This window comes from Trichechus manatus, unplaced genomic scaffold, assembly GCF_000243295.1.
Source record: "Trichechus manatus latirostris isolate Lorelei unplaced genomic scaffold, TriManLat1.0 scaffold00041, whole genome shotgun sequence".
In the NCBI taxonomy this organism is placed as follows: domain Eukaryota; kingdom Metazoa; phylum Chordata; class Mammalia; order Sirenia; family Trichechidae; genus Trichechus; species Trichechus manatus.
Window position 1 is genome coordinate 3,347,726 of NW_004443977.1, and position 14,597 is coordinate 3,362,322.

A 14,597-nucleotide genomic window follows, 5' to 3' on the forward strand; every position below is an offset into this window, starting at 1 on the left:
AAAACAATATGTGTACTACTGTTTCATGAGAAACTATCTGTTCTGTAAACCTTCACCTGAAGTACAATGAAAAATAAAAAAGTAAAAAAAAAAGATAATAAAGAGCATTTATACAAAGCCAACAGCCAACATCACCCTAAATGGAGAGAGTCTTAAAGCACTCCCCTTGAGAATGGGAACCAGACAAAGATGCCCCTATCAGCACTCTTATTCAACATTGTGTTGGAGGTCCTAGCCAGAGCAATTAGGCTAGAAAAAGAAATAAAGGGCATCCAAATGGGTAAGGAAGAAGTCAAAGTACCTGTACTTGCAGATGATATGCTCTTAAACACAGAAAACCCAAAGAATCCACAAGAAAACTACTGGAACTAATAGAAGATTTCAGCAAAGTATCAGGATACAAGGTGAACATATAAAAATCAGTTGGATTCCTCTACACCAACAAAGAGAACTTCGAAGAGGAAATCACCCAATCAATACCATTTACGATAGCCCCCAAGAAGATAAAATACTTAGGAATAAATCTAACCAGAGATTGTAGACCTATACAAATAAAACTACAAGACACTATTGCAAGAAACCAAAAGACACCTACATACGTGGAAAAACATACCTTGCTCATGGATAGGAAGACTCAACATTGTGAAAATGTCTATTCTACCCAAAGCGATCAACAGATACAATGCAATTCCAATCCAAATTCCAACGGCATTTTTTAATGAGATGGAGAAACAAATCACCAACTTCACATGGAAAGGGAGGAGGCCTGGATAAGTAAAGCATTACTCAAGAAGAAGAACAAAGTGGGAGGCCTCACACTGCTTTATTTTAGAATCTATTATACCGCCACAGTAGTCAAAACAGCCTGGTACTGGTACAACAACAGATGCATAGACCAATGGAACAGAATTGAGAATCCAGACATAAATTCATCCACCTATGAGCACCTGATATTTAACGAAGGCCCAATGTCTGTTATTTGGGTAAAAGACAATCTCTTTAACAAACGCTGCTGGCATAACTGGATACAAATCTGCAAAAAAAATGAAACAACACCCATACCTCACATCATACACAAAAACTAACGTAAAATGGATCAAAGACCTAAATATAAAATCGAAAATGATAAAGATCTTGGAAGAAAAAATAAGGACAATGCTACATGGCATAAACAGAACACAAAATATTACTAACAATGCACAAACACCCGAAGACAGACTAGATAACTGGGAGCTCCTAAAAATCAAACACTTGTGCTCATCAAAAGACTTCACCAAAAGAGCAAAAAGAAAACCTACAGACTGGGAAAAAATTTTTGGCTACAACAAATTCGATCAGGGTCTAATCTCTAAAATCTACAAGATACTGCAAAACCTCAACAACAAAAAGACAACCTAATTAAAAAATGGGCCAAGAATATGAACAGGCACTTCACCAAAGAAGACATTCAGGTGGCTAACAGATACATGAGGAAATGCTCATGATTATTAGCCACTAGAGAAATTCAAATCAAAACTACAAGCAGATACCATCTCACTCCAATAAAACCAAAACCCAAACCAGGGTTTCCCACCCCAACAAGGCTAGCATTAATTCGAAAAACACAAAATAAATGTTGGCCACATTGTGGAGAGACTGGAACACTTATACACTGCTGGTAGGAATGTAAAATGGTACAACCACTTTGGAAATCGAATTGGCGCTTCCTTAAAAAGCTAGAAACAAAAGTACCACATGATCCAGCAATTCCATTGCTTGGAATATATCCTAGAGAAATAAGAGCCATCACATGAATAGATACAGGCACGCCCATGTTCACTGCAGCATTGTTCTCAATAGCAAAAAGATGGAAAGAACCTAGGTGCCCATCAACAGACAGATGGATAAACAAATTATGGTATATTCACACAATAGAGTACTACACAATGATAAAAACAACAGTGAATCTGCAAAACATCTCATAACATGGATGAATCTGGAAGGCATTATGCTGAGTGAAATTAGTCAGTTGCAAAAGGACAAATATTGTAATAAGAACTCAATAAATGGTTTAAACACAGAAGAAAACATTCTTTGATGGTTATGAGGGTGGGGAGGGAGGGAGAGGAGTATTCGCTCATTAGATTGTAGACAAGAATTATCTTAGGTGAAGGGAAGGACGACACACACTATAGGGGAAGTCAGCACAACTGGACTAAACCAAAGCTAAGAAGTTTACTGAATAGAATCAAACAGTTCAAAGGACAGAGTAGCAGAGGTGGGGGCTCTGGGGATCATGTTTTCAGAGGACATCTAGGTCAACTGGCATAAAAAAGTTTATTAAGAAAATGTTCTGCATCCCACTTTGGTGAGTGGCATCTGGGGTCTTAAAAGCTAGCCTCCGGCCATCTAAGATACATCAGTTGGTCCCAACCCACCTGAAGCAAAGGAGAATGAAAAACACCAAACACACAAGGAAAATATTAGCCCAAGAGACAAAATGGGCCACATAAAATACAGACTCCATCAGCCTGAGACCAGAAGAACTGGATGGTGCCCGGCTACCACCAATGACTGCCCTGACAGAGAACACAACAGAGAGTCCCTGACAGAGCAGGAGAAAAGCGGGGTGCAGAACTCAAATTCTAGTAAAAAGACCAGGCTAATGGTCTAACTGAGACTGGAGGGACCCTCGAAGACATGGCCCTGCAATCTCTGTTAGCCCAGAACTGAAACCATTCCTGAAACCAACTCTTCAGACAAAGACTAGACTGGACTGTGGGACATAAAATGATAGTCGTGAAGAGAGTGCTTCTTAGCTCAAGCAGATACATGAGACTAAATGGGCAGCTCCTGTCTGGAGGTGAGATGAGAAGGCAAAAGGGACAGGAGCTGGTTGAATGGACATGGGAAATCTGGGGTGGAAAGAAGGAGTGTGCTGTCACATTATAGGGAGAGCAGCTAGGGTCACATAACAATGTGTGTATAAATTATTGTATGAGAAACTGACTTGAACTGTAAACTTTCAGTTAAATCACAATAAAAAAAAAAAAAGATTTCAAAAGAAAGCATGCCCTTCACAATTTTTTCATAATATTAATCAAGTCTCCCAAAGAAAAGTGTTACTGTTGGCCTATTTTTCAAATCTTTTCTATAACAAGTTAATATATTTCAGCAACCCCTTTTTAAAACTGCATATACAAGTTCTCTATTTTAAAAGTCTTGATCTCACACAGGTGGGCAGATGGACCCACATAAGAATCTTCCTTTGCTTGATGAATTGGTCTTGCCAACTATTTTATTAGTACTATGACTGCTCATATTGAGGCAAAGTACTTGAACATTACCTGTAATACCATTTTCTATTCGGAAATAAAACGAAAATGAAGCGCTTGGTTTTGTTACCTTAGTAATTTGTTCACAGAATACTTTATTGATTAAGATATATTATTAGGTTCTATGTCATGTGAATAAAACATGAAAATATTTTGTTCCCATACTATCATACTTTGGTTACCTAAGGGAATTTAATTTTAAACCTGATAATTTGAATTTTAATATATGTAAATAAAAATATTTACAAGATGGACTAAATCAGTGTTTCATCCTTTAAAAATTGTATCAGGAAATTTTGTATTCCAGAAGATAATTTGTGTCTTAGGTTTTGCTCTTCCTCCATATCTTCTTTTGTTTACAGTTTAGCTCCTTGCTAAATATTTCTTTCAGAACAATGAATTTTAAAATAAAAAAGGATTCATTTAAGTATCATATGGTTACCTCTTTATTGTAATAAATTAACACTGTTCTTTTCATTATAATAAAGGTGTCATCATATTAAGATGTTTCAAAACCAATTTAGCAAACAAAGGAGGGTTTTTATGTGACTCTTTCTGACCATCCCTGAAGCAGCAGTGTTATGAGAATATAACTTTAAAAAACAATTAGAGACCACGTGTAAGCAGTTGTAAGAAGATAAAATATATTAACTTGTTACAAATAAGTTGTGAAAAATGGGCAAATGATAATTTAGCAGAAATTTACTGTAAATCTTTTAGAGCTTTATTTCATCAAACTTAGTATTTGAAAACGATTCATCTTCTCTTTTTCCCATCTTCATTTAATGGAAATGTACACTTGGCCACAATGAAACCCAGAAACTGAAAAGTCTCATAAACATTTTCTTTTTACCAGCCTCCTTCTGATTGTTTAACATTGAATGGTTCAGAAACGTAGCTTTCTATCAAAGGTACAGTGAGCTGCCCTGCACTGTCAGGGAGACTTAAGATTGTTCAGACCCGTGGTCATTTGGTTACTATATTACACTGTAAGAATATAGTAGCTAAGCTTGGGGCCAGGGTGGGTTGGGGGGAGACAAAGTATCCTTTCTGTGCTGTGAGGGTTTAGATAATGGATGAACAATGATGGATTTCATGGTGATGGATTCATCTGATTTCCACTGGCCTCATCTAGAATCTCTATTAGATTACGTTCTAGTGTACTCGTTGCTTTCCTACTTGTCAAAGTACATTTTCTAGGCCAAATCTTGCTTTTGAGAGCGTTTCTAAATGGCTTCCTATAGACATCTTCAGGTTTCTCAAACAAATTTGCTTCACAGTAAAAATATTCAAACTTAGGCTGTTTTTTATATTTCCGTTTCTACAAATGAGTGGACCCCTGTATTCCCACACATAAATATATTAAAGAAAACAAAACAAAAACTAAGAACTATTTTGATCTTTCCAACAGGGGAATTCATAAAAAGACTTAAGTGACCAGTACTCTTTGGGTTATCATGATACTATTTTTCATTACTTCATAAGATCAAATATAAGGTTATTTTCTCTCCTACATAGTCTACATTTTGTAATTAGCAATGGCATTTATGACTAAATAACACAGTCAATCCTTAGCTTGGTTCTGTTTGGCAATATTATGGTTGTCTCATAATATATGGACAAGGAAAACGCAGTTGTACAACACACCAACAATATGACTGAAATGTATGCCATTCAAATAGCTATGGATTATAAATGTCCATATGGGATCATATCATTATTCCTTTATTATACTGTCTTATGTGGCATATTGGCTAATTTATACTCTAGGTTTTTAATCTGAATCTCTTGGCCACTGAGGTCATTTTTTTTTTTTTCACACTAGAATTCTTTCTGTATACAGGTAACTCATCTAAACTGTAAGCCATTAATTTAAATAATATGAAAAATGGTAACACAGCATAGTCCTTAGCTGTGTTAAAGATCACAAAGGCTAAACATTGCTGTTATCAACAACTTATTAAGAATGAATTAAAGAACAAAGAAGAAGAAATATTCATACCTTAATAATTAGCAACAACTCAACAGCATTAAACATTGATTCTGAATCTAATTTTATTTATGATCTCTTGGGGTCAAAAGATGTTTACAACACAATATATATAGAGTACTGAACATATACTAAGTAAATATAGTATATTGTCCAAATTTATGGCATGAGCTATTTAAGGTATATCTTTGTACAATCCACTTAAAAACCACAGAATTCTTTCTCTGGAGACTCAGAGTATAGGGAGAAGATAAACCAAGGAGAAAATAAAATATATTGCCATACAATTTCACATAATTACATTTCTAAAAATAACAGAATCCTCAACAGCAAGTCTGTTTTTAGTAGTCTTGACTAGGAATATTGTGCCCTATCCTATTTAATATTATAATATTCATTTAACCTAGTCCTACATTTGATATGGGGCAACAAATCAGGGGAAAAAAAGTAATTTTCTAAAACTTGGATGTAGTAAGATATACTTGCCTTTTCTTTGTAAGAAAATTAGATGATCTGTATTAAGAGAGCAGATTTCTATTCTGCCTGAAGCTTCAGATATGCTTTTATTGGGAAAAAAGGATTAAAAAAAAAAAAGTGGGAGGCTTAGAAGAAAGTAACCAATAAACTCTATACCATATTGCTGAATATAAATTTCTAGGGTTTTGTTTTTGGCTAATGCACCCCTTTTTTCCTAGTTTCCAACCTCACAAAGAAGAAGAGCAGAGGGCTGGCGAACACTGGCTTAATTATCCCCATCAGTCTCAGAGACAAGGCGCTTAAGAGTTTTAGCTGCTGTAAACACTCCCCTGATAGCAGATAAGAAATCTGCTGAAAGGCGGTTTTGTCTGGAGAAACCTCAGGGGCACACCAGTTAATCATTAGTGCAATATTGTATATGCATTACTACATCAAAGGAAACAGAACCCAATATTCTATTGCGATGATTTTCTATGTTTTTCCCACCCAAAGTTAAGAAAACTAATGCTAACACAGAAAAAAAAAAAAAAGATAAAAAAGATAATTACATTTGTGGCAGATACAAAGCATGGTCTACTTTCATTCATTTTTTTTTTTTTTCTTCAAAAGGAATAAGTCATTATTGTTTGGTTTTGTATTTTTTGGAAAATGCGTCTACTGGGATATACAAAGTTTCCACTGAGGTCAAAGATGTTACTTCTGTCTAAAGAAGAATTTGCACCTTTGTATCTAAATGCACTGATCAGAACCAGAGAATATCACATAACCTCATTTCATCACAACACTAGACGTAAAACAATGTTCTTCTTCCATATCAGTATTGTGTTTGTCTAGCAATCTGTTTGTGGAAAACTGACACTTCACTATTCATAACAAAGAACCCTTCTATCATTTCAAAATGAAGGCATCCATAATGACCTCCTATTCTTCAACTCTAATAGACTTCTCACAGTCCTATAATCAGAGAATCTCAGAGACTTCCAAAGCCTTCAAATATCTTTCCAGTATTAACTTCCACTGTCTCTCACCTCTTCTGCCACTTTGTGTAAAGCAAAATAAACCTTTCCATTGTTATGCACTCCTTGTTCTTTCACACATCCCTGCCTTACACACACTTTTTCTTCTAATTGGGTGCTTATCCTTCAGCTCCCATTTCTACAGTTTTACATTTCCCGTAGGAGTCCTTGGGTGGTGCAATGGTTAAACACTCGACTAACTAGCTGAAAGTCTGGGTGTTCGAACCCACTCAGAGAAATAAGACAGGTCTGACGATCTGCTCCTGAAAGGTCACAGCTTCAAAACCCTATGGAGAAGTTCTACTCAGCACACTTGGGGTTGCCATGAGTCAGAATCAAGTGGACAGAAACTAACAACAACAACCTTTGCTGGAAGCTCCAAGTCTAATCAGACTTCCTACACAAAGACTCTCTGCTCATGCTTCCCTCATTTATTTGGAAGTAATCTCTTTTTACCTCTGAATTTCCTTGGTAACTTTTTATCGTACCGATGTCTAATATTTGGCATATAATGGGCTCTCAGTAAGTGCTGCTAAATGACTGGACTTAGTAAAAACTGTCTACTTTTTTAATGATTAGTGTGCACATGTTTAATGGGATTTTAAGGAGGACAAGATAATTCTTTTCTACAGCAGAAAGTGTGATCATTTTCAATATGTCTAGGTTGCCTGGGTGGGGGAGGGGAGGAATTAACTAACATTTGTGGATTACTTACTATATAGCAGGTATTATCCTAAATGGTTTACATCTTATTAAATCCTATTAAGATTATTAACTTGTAATGCTACCCTTTCTGTGTGTCTAAAATTATCTAAATTGTTTGCTTTTTATCTTTGATGAAAGATTTAGTGGTATACATTGAGGCTTACTTTATTAATGGATTGTGAATTAATCAGGCCAAAGCATAGATGTCTTATTTAGGTATTTATAAGCCCAGCTATTTGCTATTGCTATTGTTACTTCTAACTCAGCCCCATTTATTAATAGATGTCTCTCAGAGGAAATTTTTAGTTTACAACTTAAATCATGGCCAATTCAAAATGGATTTTACGTGAGGGAATTCGAGCTCTAAACAATTAAAGTTACTGAGGGAATTAAGGGTCTGTTTTGCTTCTTCTTCTTCTTTTTAACCCTTTTATAAATTTTACAAATGTGTATTTCTGTATTATCCCTACTTCATCCTTATTAAGGTCTGTAAAGAGTTTGAGCCCATGCTTTACTATGGAAAAGTTTTAGGATAAGCCAACTTTTATATAATAAAATTTCAACATGGTTCATTTGATTTAAATAATTAAAGGCTTAATTATTTTGGTATGAAGTTTTCAGGAGATTCTATGTTATGCAGCTCAAACCATATGAACTCTCCACTTTTCTTCCTGTAGACCTCACCAGTTTAGGTAAACATTTCAGACCAACTGAGCAGTGATATATTTCTCTGAAGGCTGACACCAAGGCAGAGTGGCTCCTCCTGAAGTTGGTATATTCAAGAGCAGATGTTTTGAGTATGGAGTCTATGTAAACGGTACCATACCTGTGCAATTTGACTTCAATAGTACATTGCTGCAAAATATTGCAAATAATCAGACTCTTTTTCTGGTACTCAGTAAATCATCAGGAATTTGGAACAGACTATTTACAGTACAGGACAAAATCCATGGTGCATGAAAGTTCACAGTTAGAAGAAAGCTTATCTTCAGCAATGTAGAATAATGGTTAGAGCAAGGGACTTGTCATTGGATGGTCGCTAATTTGAAATCCATTTCTGGTAATTGCTAGCCTTGAACAAATTATTTAACCTTTATGATCCTCAATTGGCGCATCTAAAATAAAGGAATAATAATAATACCTATCTTGTCATGTCTGGCATAAGGTCAGCATGTTATTATATGGGTACATGGCCAACATGTTATTATTATCATTTGATTATTATGACAAACAGCAGAAGCATAAAAGTTTCTCTACACATTTGGAAAGAAGAGTAGAACAGGACAGTCAGCTTTTCTAGCCCTAGATATTGAAGCAGAGAAATGATAAGATCAATTTCAATTAATGCCGGCTTCGGGGGACTGAATGGCAAGAGCATGGAGTCAGGGCTCATTTTTTTTCTAAATATGCTAGTAAAAGATTGTAGAAAATTAAAGTTGGGACCATACTATTGGTGAAATTAATTTCTTCAAGCATATATCTTTAGGATCATCAAAGTATATTATGTGGTTCTCTTTGTGTTACAATATTCTGAGTATTGCCACCACGTGAATTATTATTTTCTATATCAATATTGTAAACCCTGGTGGCATACTGGTTAAGAGCTACAGCTGCTAACCAAAAGGTCAGCAGTTTGAATCCACCAGGTGCTCCTTGGAAACTCTAGGAAGCAGTTCAACTCTGTCCTATAGGGTCGCTATGAGTCGGAATCGACTCGACGGCAACGGGTTTGGTTTGCGTTTTCTTATATCAATGTTTGTTTTTAAATTATCAATATATAACATATTAATAACAAACATTTGGATGGATAAAATATGTACAACAAATTCAGCCACTTAAAGCGTATAATTTTATACACATAATATTTTAAATAGCTTTACATAGGAAGTTTTCTTTCTTCAAGGTTAAAAAATATTGGAGACAAATAATTTAATTGCATCTTTCAAACAGTTATAATAAATATCTTGTTTCAAGCTATAAAGATTTTTCTACTATGTTATTATAAAGTTTTGAATCTAATAGTCATCATTTTGGTTTTCTCTACTGGCAGAATCTAGTAAAATTATGAAGTTCAAATATTTAACTGGGTATCTACAGCAACATGTTAAAATAAAACCTTAATATCTTGAAACAAAATAGAAGTAAGTTAAATAAAGGAGAAGCCAAAATATTTGCTATTTTTAAAGAAAAGACTAATGGGACTTATTTTACATGTTTTTAGATATCCAGTCTATTTTTATTTTTTAGACATATAACCACATATTATTTTTTTAGCAACCACAAGTCCATTTTAATATGCCAAAAATTTAGTCTAGTTCTTTAAAAATTAACACAATCTCTGATTAATTAGTAAAGGGGAGAACTATAACTGTCAAATAAGCTATTTAGTATGTGTTTTTTTCTCCTGACACTGATGCTAAATGCATGTGCTCACACATGCTGATGAGTTATGATGCCCCAAGAATGTCACATCTCAATTCTTAAATTAGAAAGTAGCTCATAGACAGCCAGATTTCCTAAATAGAAAATTCATTTACTAAAATAGAGATAGAGTCATTCACAATGTTATTTTTATAATTAAAAATAGTTCAATAGAAATATTGAATACAGTGATCCAATTTTGGTCTCAGAGTTATAAAAATATTATTAAAAAAATACAACTTCATACCTAAATATTTCTTCCGTAAGTTATAATATTAAAAAATTAAAATTTGATGTGCTAATTTATAAAACAATTGCCATTTAAAGGTGATGCACAATTAGCAAATATCATCTCTAGTCCATTGTATCTAAACACTCATTTTTTATTTAATTGGGTAATGATGATTTAAAAAACAGGCAATTTACCTGTCTATAAAACAATGAACTTAAAACATGAAAAAACTCTCTAATCACTAATTGTATATTACGTACATTAGTTAAAAATTAGTTATTTTGAAACAATTTCAAATCTAACAATAGTTAGATAAGAATAAACCAAAGACAGCTATCCGTGTAAAAAATAATTAAAAATAATCTATATCTGACAGCAATTACCTTTAAGGCACCTGCATTTATTGCTCCCATACAAGAATATAAACTTACATATAAACTTGGAAAGCAATTACAGACATTTTTGTTAGATATTTTAATTCATGTATGACATTTATATTATAATTTGTACCAGAATATGATTTCGTAGGGAACAAATAAAATTTTAAGCCCTGTCTACTTAACAAAGCCAATACACTCAATGGAATAATATAATCCATTTTTCATGTGTAGGATAATTGATTGGTATTTTTACTTGTAAATGGCTATGTTAAAAAACCAACCAATCTCGTTGCCGTCGAGTTGATTCCAACTCATAGCGACCCTATAGAATGGGGTAGAACTGCCCCATAGAGTTTCCAAGGAGCATCTGGTGGATTTGAACTGCCAATCTTTTGGTTAGCAGCCGTAGCTCTTAACCACTATGCCACCAGGGTTTCCAAACGGTTGTGTTAGTGACAGGTAAACCCAAGAACAAACTATCAGAATTTTAAAAATAAATATTTATTTAATTTCTCAGTTATAGGCTGTTACAAAATACAGCTCTAAATATCTCTGTTTTCTTTTTCAAACTATTGTGAAGTAATATCCACAAATAAACCAGCCTCTATACATGCTTATGTACAGATTTACAAAATTATCAAGAACTACTGATTCTTTCTTTTCTATGAATTCCACCATGGATTTAAACTTCTGATTCACAGATACCAAACAGACAATGGGCAATAGGAACAAGGGTAGAAGTAATTGTGCTTACAGATGCTGATGTGTTAAAAGTTGTACGAAGAACCTCGAAAACCACCTAGTGAGCACTGGGGAATGACACAATTCTACAGTCTTTGATAAACTGGACAGTTTATTGAAGAATCTATATTAGTAAAAATTTACTTCAAATTTGGAACATTGTATATCTAAATATTGAGCTGCAACTCCTTACTATGGCTTTCTGGGTAGTCTTAATTCCTTGTGCAATTAGCCATTCTTTTGAATCAGTCTTGCATACAGCTAGTTGATTGTTTCGGGAGAAGGGAGAAAAGGGAGATGGGAGAATACTCGGGAAGTGATTCAGAGCATGTATTGCCAAAATTTTACACTGTGCATGCTATGCTTTTCCAAGTTGTCCTGTGCCCAATTAGAATCTGAAATTTTTTTTCTTTAAAAAAAAAATGAATTTGTGTCTAAAGCCCCTTGACTCCTACTACGGCTAATAAAGAATTCTCAGTCAGCAATTTGCAGAGTAGGGAAGCCCGGGATAATGCAACTGGGCAGCCTTTACAAGCAAAACAAAACACCAAAGAAAGGGAATAAAAAGGCTGACAAACAACGCAAGGCTCTCTCATGAGGCTGATACTTATTTTTTCTCCTTTAAAATGTAACATTAAACAAAAAAAAAGATGAATCAGTCACAACCATAATGATGCAAAGTTTTGATTATCACAGCAAATTATACCTTTGCTATTCAGGAGAGGGCAAAAAAGTTTTGTGGTTCATCAAAAGAAACCAGGAATGAGAGCCAAGGCCACTGACACTTGTGGTGGCAGATTAAGCTGTGAGCAGACTCTAAATAAATTCCATTCTCCCCCATCCCCAAAATACACCATTCTGGCTATTAAGACTGACTTGCATTCTATGCATGCCAGTACACTATCCATTCAGGGTCACTACTTATTTCAGTGGTAGACAGGGAGGGCAGTCTTCTAAGTTAGGAAGCGGTAACAGATTAGTTGTGCATGTGTGTGTGTGTGCGGGGGGGTGCACACATGTGTGGTGTAACTGACTGCCAACTATGAATGAATTATAGCCTCTTCCTCAAGTTTAGATAAATTAAATATCATATGAAATCATCAAAAACTGTTTAAATGTGAAAAAAAGAAAGACATGTCTCCTCATTTAAATGTTGAAAAATGTAATTTGAACCAGCAACTAGCTTTTCTGTTGTCTAAAACATATAATAAACATCATCCTCTTAGGAACACAAAACAAGGTTTGCAAAGACATATAATTAAATCAGCCAAACCAAAGTACTCAAAGATATATAAACTATAAGAATAAAATGCTCAAATTATCTTATGAAAACTTTGATTTTCTTGACTAAATTACATTTTATTTTTTATGCTGATTAGGCTTTTTATAAATTTTAATAAAATATTTCCTTAACTACAAATAATTTTATAATGTTAAAAAAATAAGTACCTGTAGGAAAAATATAAAAACTCGTTGTCATCGAGTCGATTCTGACTCATAACGACCCTACAGGACAGAGTAGAACTGCCCCATAGAATTTCCAAGGAGTACCTGGTGGACTCAAACTGCCGAACTTTTGGTTAGCAGCCATAGCTCTTAACCTCTATGCCACCGGGGTTTCCTATAGGAAAAATATAGTCTTTGATAAGTTAATAAAATATTTTTTTCATATTTAATTATGCATAACCTGATAGCCTTGTTTCATTTTTTACATGTCTTATATTTTTCCATCTACAAATGAAAATATTATCTTTAACTAGCACACAAAGTACAAAGAATATGATCAAATGAAAACAAAAATCATAAACAACTGGCTATAAAATTACAAGTACATCTTGGAGAGAAAAGATTTCTATTGGGGAAAACTGTATTTACCAGTTTCAGAAAGTATTCCTTGATGGCAAAAGCATATACACACTTGGACAATCAGATCATCCAAATCAACAACACCAGTTAAGTACAAGGCAGTCAAAGGACCTCCAAATCCAATCAAATACCCTAAATACATATCATGAGTCATTCAGTAGTGGTAAGGCCAAAAAGAAAACAGGTACCACATTCTCAAAGTGCAGCCCTCACAAGAGAGATTAATTTGATTTGCAAAATCCATTTACGTGGATTTTATACATGGAACAAGTATAAAATTCAAACAAGTATTTGAATTTTCTCTCTGTTGATACTCACAACTGCTTATCTGATATAAACTATGATCATATGAAGAATCTTGACACACACACAGTTTTCCCTGTGTGGTCTGGTTTGTGCAACATAAGGTTGAAAATATTGTTTTCTCCAAAAACAGTAACAAATTAAAAAGACAGTTCTGCAAGTAAATTCAGGCTGAACTATAATATTGTGAAAGACAAATGGGAACTACTGCTGCCTTTAGACAAACAAGTCATTGTTTCAACAGTATATAAAAATCATAGTGTAACCTTTTTATTTAGATAAAAATAATAAACCCATTACCGTTGAGTCGTTCTGACTCATAGCAATTCTATAGAAGTAATAAGACAGGTTATCAACCAAGTTTAATTGAGCTGCTTATAAAACACAGCAAATAGGGAAATTATGAGGAAAAAAAAAAAAGAATATTGACTATGCCCAACTCCATGGTACAAAGTAAACCATCCAGTATCAATGACACAAGTAATCTTTAAGGGGAAAATTGGGATTATGTAATGTATGGCCTCAATCAGAGAGGTCTGCAGCTATGACATACAGTACTGTTGAGCTATTAGAAAGCGTTGCTATGAAAAAGTCTGAATGGTACAGTTTTCAGTTAACATTTCCAGGTGATTTTCTCATTAACGATCTATATTCTTCTCATAAAAAGAGAAACAACAATAAAATATATTAATACGTAACTTGCTGTTACATGCCATCAAGTTGATTTTTGACTCATAGAGACCTCATGTGACTGAGTAGATAGGTCCCATTGGGTTTTCTAGGCTGTAATCTTTACAGGAGCAAATTGTCAGGTCTTTCTTTCACAGAGCAGCTGAGTGGGTTTGAACCACCAATCTTTTGGTTAGTAGCTGAGCACTTAATCGTTGTGCCACCAGGATGCCTTAGAACCTTCAATATTCCTTTTTTGTATGATATTATCAAAAATTTCTTTTAAAAAATCCCTCTTTCAACTCTGTAGAGTAAATCACATGAATGAAAAAGGGCACAATTTCATTTAAATGACTTTAAACCGAGACTCCGGCAAGATGGCGGTCTAGGCAGAAGCACCACGCCGTCCCTCCACAACAAAGATCCGAAAAACTAAGCCAAACAGAGAATCAACAATCCTGAAACCCTAGAACATCAAATGAA

At 34.4% G+C, this 14,597-nt stretch overlaps 1 long non-coding RNA gene across 1 annotated transcript in view; it reads right to left on the reverse strand.

Moving 5' to 3' along the window:
* Window positions 1–5,734: 5,734 nt before the first annotated feature.
* The window catches only part of LOC111820557 (uncharacterized), a 27,945-nt gene continuing 19,082 nt past the window's right edge, over window positions 5,735–14,597 (reverse strand). The window contains exon 3 of the long non-coding RNA XR_002824084.1: window positions 5,735–5,864. This is a non-coding gene — a long non-coding RNA (uncharacterized LOC111820557). The remainder of the gene's footprint in view (window positions 5,865–14,597) is intronic.